This window comes from Cupressus sempervirens, chromosome 11 (assembly GCF_028749045.1).
Source record: "Cupressus sempervirens isolate cs-2001-9-10 chromosome 11, ASM2874904v1, whole genome shotgun sequence".
NCBI lineage: Eukaryota > Viridiplantae > Streptophyta > Pinopsida > Cupressales > Cupressaceae > Cupressus > Cupressus sempervirens.
In genome coordinates, this window is record NC_143128.1 from 677,487,221 (window position 1) to 677,494,066 (window position 6,846).

Genomic DNA, 6,846 nt, shown 5'->3' on the forward strand with positions numbered 1-6,846 from the left:
CAAAACCAAGAAGATTCTAGAGGAGCGGCAAAAGTTTTCTATTTTAGGGGTGAACACAATGTTCATTGTTGCTAACTATTGTTGATGTTGTTGATGTCGCAGGAGTTGAAGAACTGATAAACAAAAGGATAGTTGAGCAGAACTACATTGTGAAGATTAAGCAAGTGAAGTGCTAAGTTGATGTGTGGAGTGTGTGAATTAGCCAAAACTTGAAAGAGGGAAGAGATTGAGCAACACAGAGATCTAAACAAGCAAGGTAGTACTAGAACCAAATAGATTATTTCACTATTAATCTCTAACCATTTTAGCAAAAAAAATCTCTTAAACAAGTGGACCTAGCAGTCTTATTGAAATCCTATATGGTGGCATTTTGTTGAATATTTTGTAAGTGAACTTTAGAGTGGGCCACTCTTTAGAAGTTTCAAGGAGTGAATGAGGTCTAGATGATCTTTGGTGAACATCCTCTCAAGGTCACATTAACATTATGAGGGTAACCTTTAACAAGGTTGGCTCCTAACAAAGCTCACTTTAGAAGAGTGAAATTTTTGGGTTGTCAGTTCCTAGGTGATTTTTCCCTTTATAGGGTTTCCACGTTAAATACTTGTGTCAAAATTGTGTGAGTGCTTTTTGTGTTGCAAGTTTATTTCATGTTTACTATTTATTGTTGCAACTTGGTATAAGATGGAAGATTACTCTGATACTCAGTATATTGAGTTGACAATCTAATGAAAAGTTAATATCAGTTTATATCTTGATGTTAGATGTGGTTATTGAGTTAATGATATGAAATATTAAAGAGTTTGAATTGGTGAAAAGTGTTTTTAATGCTTGTAGGATAACTAGTTATAATTGATTCACCTCCCATCTCAATCATCTAACAATTGGTATCAGACTTGAATTTTTGAAGGAAAAGTTAAAAAGGACATGATGAAGGGTAATCCCCTTAATACCATAAACACATAACAGAAACAAAGAAACAATAGCAATTGCGAGAACAAAATATGGGCTTCTTATTATCACCACAAATGTGGAATTACAATATGCTAACCCACATGGGCACCTTCATAACAACAACCTACAAGACAAAGTTGTGAACTATCACCTAGAGTTGTCCTAGACAATGTTCGAGCCTTTCTTAAATAGGCAATATTATGACACACGGGAAGGTTCTAGACACTCAAACTTAATACTTAGGGCCGACGGACCCTAACAATTCATATAGAGTTGGCCAAATACACTTTTGACATTTATTTTAGAAGTTCTGGGTACCCCAACTTCAAAAGACCATAACTCTTGAACCATTGCTCTGATTGGCTATTATCACCACTTTTTGGAAACCTCAACTCCTGGTCTACATGCTTGGACTTTCTCATATGCCCATCCATTGAGTTTTTGGGCCTCATTCGGGGCCTCTAAGGCCTTCAAAACTAAGCCTAAAGTTTTTATACCAAAATTGCACACTGAAAATCTGTAATAACTTTACAAATACACATAATTTGGCCATGAAACTCTACTGACAAATTGATATAATTAAAATGAACCTTCACCGCTAAAATTAGAACATTCTAAGCTCATATGAATGACTTGCTAAGTAGCAAGCCTCCACAGACAAAAACTCTACATTAAGACAACCCTTATTAAGACAACTAAAAGGAAATTTTTTGGGTGATGCAAGATTGCTCTTACACGAAGATGCTCCTGCATCAGGACATAAGCTAAAGATCTGAAGATGTGTGTGTGTGTGTGTGTGTGTGTGTGTGTGTGTGTGTGTGTGTGTGTGTGTGTGTGTGTGTGTGTGTGTGTGTGTGTGTGTGTGTGTGAGAGAGAGAGAGAGAGATCAAAGTAGAACAAGGAGAACCTCTCTTCAAAAAAAATTAGGATGAGGTTGCATCTATCTAGGATTCAAGACAATACATTATGTTATATAACCAGTACAACACTCCTAACCCTCCTATAATAGTTGAGAAGATGAACCAAAAGAAAGGACACAATAACTTGATGATTGAGATTACTTCTACACTAAAATAAGTTGAGTTTTGTGATTTTCATAACCTATAATAATGCTAAAGAAATGTGGGATATGCTAATACTTTTGCATAGTGGAGATCAGAATGTATTGAGAGCCCAAGTTGAAAGTCTAAGAGGTATGATGACATGAGGATGAAAGAAGGAGAAAACATTGTTCAACATGTTACCTGAATAAAAGAAGTTGTGAGTGCCATCAAAGTTGTTGGAGGAGTCATCAATAATGAAGAAGTTGTAAGTAAAGTTCTCTTAACCTTATTGCCTATTTATGCTATAAGAGTATTTTTTGTTTAGGAATTTAGATCTATGCATGGTATGATCTTACTCTTGATGGTTTTGTTGGTAGATTGAATATATTTGAGTTAAGTAACTTTGATAATAGTGTGCCTGAGATTGAGAATGCTTTTAAGACATTACGAACCATAAGAAGTTCAAAGAAAGAGAAGAGAAGCAAGGATGGGAGTGGTTTAGATTCAGAAGATAATGAAATGGATGAGATTGAAGCATTGTTGGCAAGAAGTCTAACAAGATGTAAATGAAATCCAAAGTGAAATTGCCTCTAATATATTTTAAATGCAATGAAGTTACTCATATCACTACTAGACGTCCCAAATGTATCACCTAATTTAGTGTATGCAAAAGGAATACTAATACTAACAATGCATTCACAAATAACCAAATAAGTTAACACTTATGATAGGATGAGATTAACACCAAGAAGGAAGCCAAACCAAGAATGGTAAGTTCCTTAGGTGTAACCTATGATGACGTTGATATGTCCCTATTTGAATAGGGGATGTATGCTCACGATGTGCTCAAGATTCCAACTGATGGGTGTTCTATCAAGCACGTAGATGAGTGAGGGTTTCAAAAATGGAGGTGTGGATGGATTTTAGCATGGCAATGGTGTAAATTGGCTTTGATATAGTGGTCAGTGGGGCATTATAAGTTTGCATAAAAGTTGATATGGATTGTGAGGGGGAAGGGCTTTATTTATAGGCCAAGGGGTAGTGAGATGGATGGTTAGGATGCAAGGATGGAAGAATGGTGAAGGAGGGCTAGGATGCTTTGAAAGGGGAGCACATGGATTGTGCTTGTTTGTAGTCAATCAAGGAGTGACACTTGTCACAAGGAGGATGAGTGTGAGGGGATGTGCAAATGGTTGGTCAAAGGGAATAATAAGGGAGGAAGAGTGTGTAAGAGGGATGTAAGAGGCATTAATGGCATGTAAGAGCCATTAATGCTCTTTGATAGGGATGATAGAGGATAAGGGAGACTTGGTTACTTGGGTTTGGTTAGCAAGTCTTAACCCTTGCTTAAAGTTGTGCACATGTTTAGGAGGGGGATTAGACTTAGCTTAGGAAGCGGGTTAGGGGGCAAGTGGCTTAGCTTTGATGGGATGGGTTAGTTAGGTGGCTAAGTGAGGTTAGTATGGATGAATGGGTTGGATTAGTGTTAAAGTTAGGGTTTAAGGATGGTTTTAAGGGTTAGGATAATTTATTAAATGATTTATTTAATAAATGGGGCATGTGGAATTATATTAAATAGATTTTGACATTTATTTAATTTAATAGAGGAATAGGGTTTTAATTGATAAATTGATTTTGGGTTATCATTTGATTTTATCAATTGGACTATAGTTAATTAAATTAATTAATTAACTAGGGGATGGCGATTAATTAGTCAAATAATAAATATTTAATCAGCAATGTTCTAGAAGATGACTAAATACGATTACTTAATGGTGTAATCAGATTTAGGTGTCTATACTAACAAGAATAGGAGTAACAAGAATGACAAGAAGGAGCACAAATACATAAAAACAAGGACTACAAGGAAAAAGGAAAGAATTCATGTTATATTGCTGAGGAGGAGTGCATCGAGTCAAATTCTAATGATGAGAATGAAGGTGAGGGAGTAGTGTATATTGTTATTAAATAAGACCTAGATGAGGAAAGGTATGAGGAATGAAAAGCCTTTATTTCTCATGTTAGTAAAAATGATACATGGATTATTGACAATGGATGTTTACATCACATGATTGGTGATATAAGTAAAATTTGATAAGCTAGAAGAATATGATGGAGGAACTGTTAAAGTTAGAAATGATGTCCCATGTCCTATGAAAGGTAGAGGATCATTGATGCTAAATGATAAAATCATATGTGATGATGCTCACTAGGTTCGAGGACTAAAGTAAAATTTGTTTTGATGAATAGTCCCTTCCTTATGTTAAAAAAAATACAGTAAAGTTACATATTCACAAAAAAAGAGGTTGGGGGATATAGGATCACCCCGCAAGTTCATACGGCCATTGGCCAAAAATTAGCTATTCATCAAAAAACTATAGAAAATAATAGAAAACAAAGAAATCCTCAAGTTGCCAATGCAACACCAACCAAGAAAGGAGGATCCTTATCATCAGAGCCCCACCCAAAAGTGGGGAGATTAGATGGCTCAGGGGGAATCCCAACCATCATTCGTAGCAGCAACATTATCTTCGTCTTTCTCTCCTTCAAGCTTGGGAGGAGAAATAGCTAAATCTAGCCAGGGAAACACCCACTTGGGGTCTGAGTGAGTAGAGGGCCAACTAGTAGCAGGAGCCATTATGGACTACCTCGAACCAGACCTCTGGGGAGGCGTGGCCGAGCAGTGTCGATCACTGGAACCTCCAGAAATGCAACACTGACGAAAAGCACCACCGTTGGGAGAGCAGTGTTGTTGAGAGTGAGGCATGCACAAGCGGTGAGCAAAACTGCTACATCCTCGACAACGATCGTGAGGAGGGGTACAATCACCGGAGACCAAATTCAACAAAACATGAGCAACCGTATAGGGGGCATTTCCCCAATGAGCCAAAAGCTCCTATAAGTGCGCTACCTCCAGAGCTACTTAATTTATTTGTACTTGAATTTGCAACATGACATTGTTATAAATACATCCTGTGAGCATAAATGACTACATTGTAATCTTTCCAAATGGTAAATAAGATCTCCAATCTAAAAGCATGTCATATCTGGGTGTATTTGAAGGGAATCAAGGTATTATCACCCAGAAGAACCATATGTCAAGAAAAAGGTTATGGGCAGAAGGGGTGAAAGAGATCATGGATCCATCGCCAGTAACATTGAGCCTGTCTACAAAAACAAAAAATGTGCAAAACGGACTCTGGTTGACCACAAAAAGGGTAATGGGGGTTAGGAACTCCCATATGTCACAGCCGAGAGCTCAAAGGCAAGCCCTGCAAAAGAATACACCAGTCAAAGTGTGCAATTTTGGGCTCAGCAATGGCATGCCACATAGTGGAGAACCTATGACTCCAAGTGCGATGTGAAGATTGCAATTGCCAACGTTGGTTGAGAACATCAACCATGGGTAGGTAAGGAACCAGCCATCGGTAACCCAGCCTAGTTTTATAGCTGGTTACTAGAGTGTTTGGATACCACTTCCAATCTTTCCACCAAGGGCAAGAAGACTAAATGCCCACTCTATCTAACAAATGTGAAGGCATCGCAAAAACTAGAAGATCAAAAGTTTGTTGATCTAGACGAGTGAGCCAGAATTGCACTCACATGTCTTCCCATGATCACAAGCTCATAGTAACTCTGGAGAAAAGATCTTTAGGGGTCCTTATGCCACATTAAAAAAAACACAGAGCACTAGCCCTATGCACCTTAGCCAGGGGAACACCTTGTATAGCAAATAAAGGTGACCACTAGAGATTATGTTTGTTCAAGGAAAGCCCATTTCTAAATCTATTACGAACCTAGTGAAGCTAGGGCTTAACTACTTCCCAGGCTTTCCAAATACTCTTGGCAACAAAAGTACCTTGAATTTGAATAGGTTCAGGGGTAATTAGAAGGGTTTGAAACCGAATCCCCTTATAGGCTAGCCAATGCATCGGAAAGCCTGAAGAAATACAATGCCTTAACAGAATCTTCTAGGCTTCATTGTTGAAAAGAGCTTGAATCACCCATTTGGCACATAAAGCAATACCTTGCTTCTAGGTGGACAATAAGACAAGGCCACCAAACTCCTTGGGAAGACAACAGAAATCCCAGGCAACTCTATCAAAGCCCTGGTGAGAAGCATCTGACACCCAAAGGAAGTCACATAAAAGGTTTTCAAATTTGAGGTACAAGGCCTTTAACAGAGCCCAATAGGAAGAATAATAAACATGGGTGACATCTAGCACTTTGGAACAAATCTAGAATTTTCCTACAAGTGAGAGAGGTTTGGTGATCCAATACTCCAGCTTCTTCACTATTCTGGCAAGAACTGCATTCCAGAGCTCAATAGCTGAGGCTTGGAGTGCGAAGGGGATACCCAAAAAATGAAAAACTTCTCCATGTTGAACCCATTTCCATTAGTATTGCTCAAGCCAAGTAGGACGAGGAAGGTAAGACTGTCTGTAACAAAGGGTTCTGTGCCACTGAGTGGTAGACCCTGAAGCAAGACAAAATGTATCAAGACATTACAAAGCGGAGGCAACATTCTCTTCATCCTTAATGAGAGTGAGGAAAGAGTCATCTGCAAAATGACCATTCACAAGCTGGTCAGGGGAATCTGGAAGGGAAATACCTCGAACCCTTCTTTGGGAGATGACATTTGCGAGAAAATACCCAAAAACTTCTGCTGCCAAGACATATAATGAGGGCACCAATGGGCAGCCTTGGAAAATTGAACGATCAAGCCCAAATGCTTGAGACTGACGAACATTAATGGAGATGCAAGCAAAGGCATCTCCAAAGGGCATTTGGACTGACTACAAAAAGGTAGGGCCAAACCCAAGAGCCTAAAGCATGGCCAGAATGAAAGGCC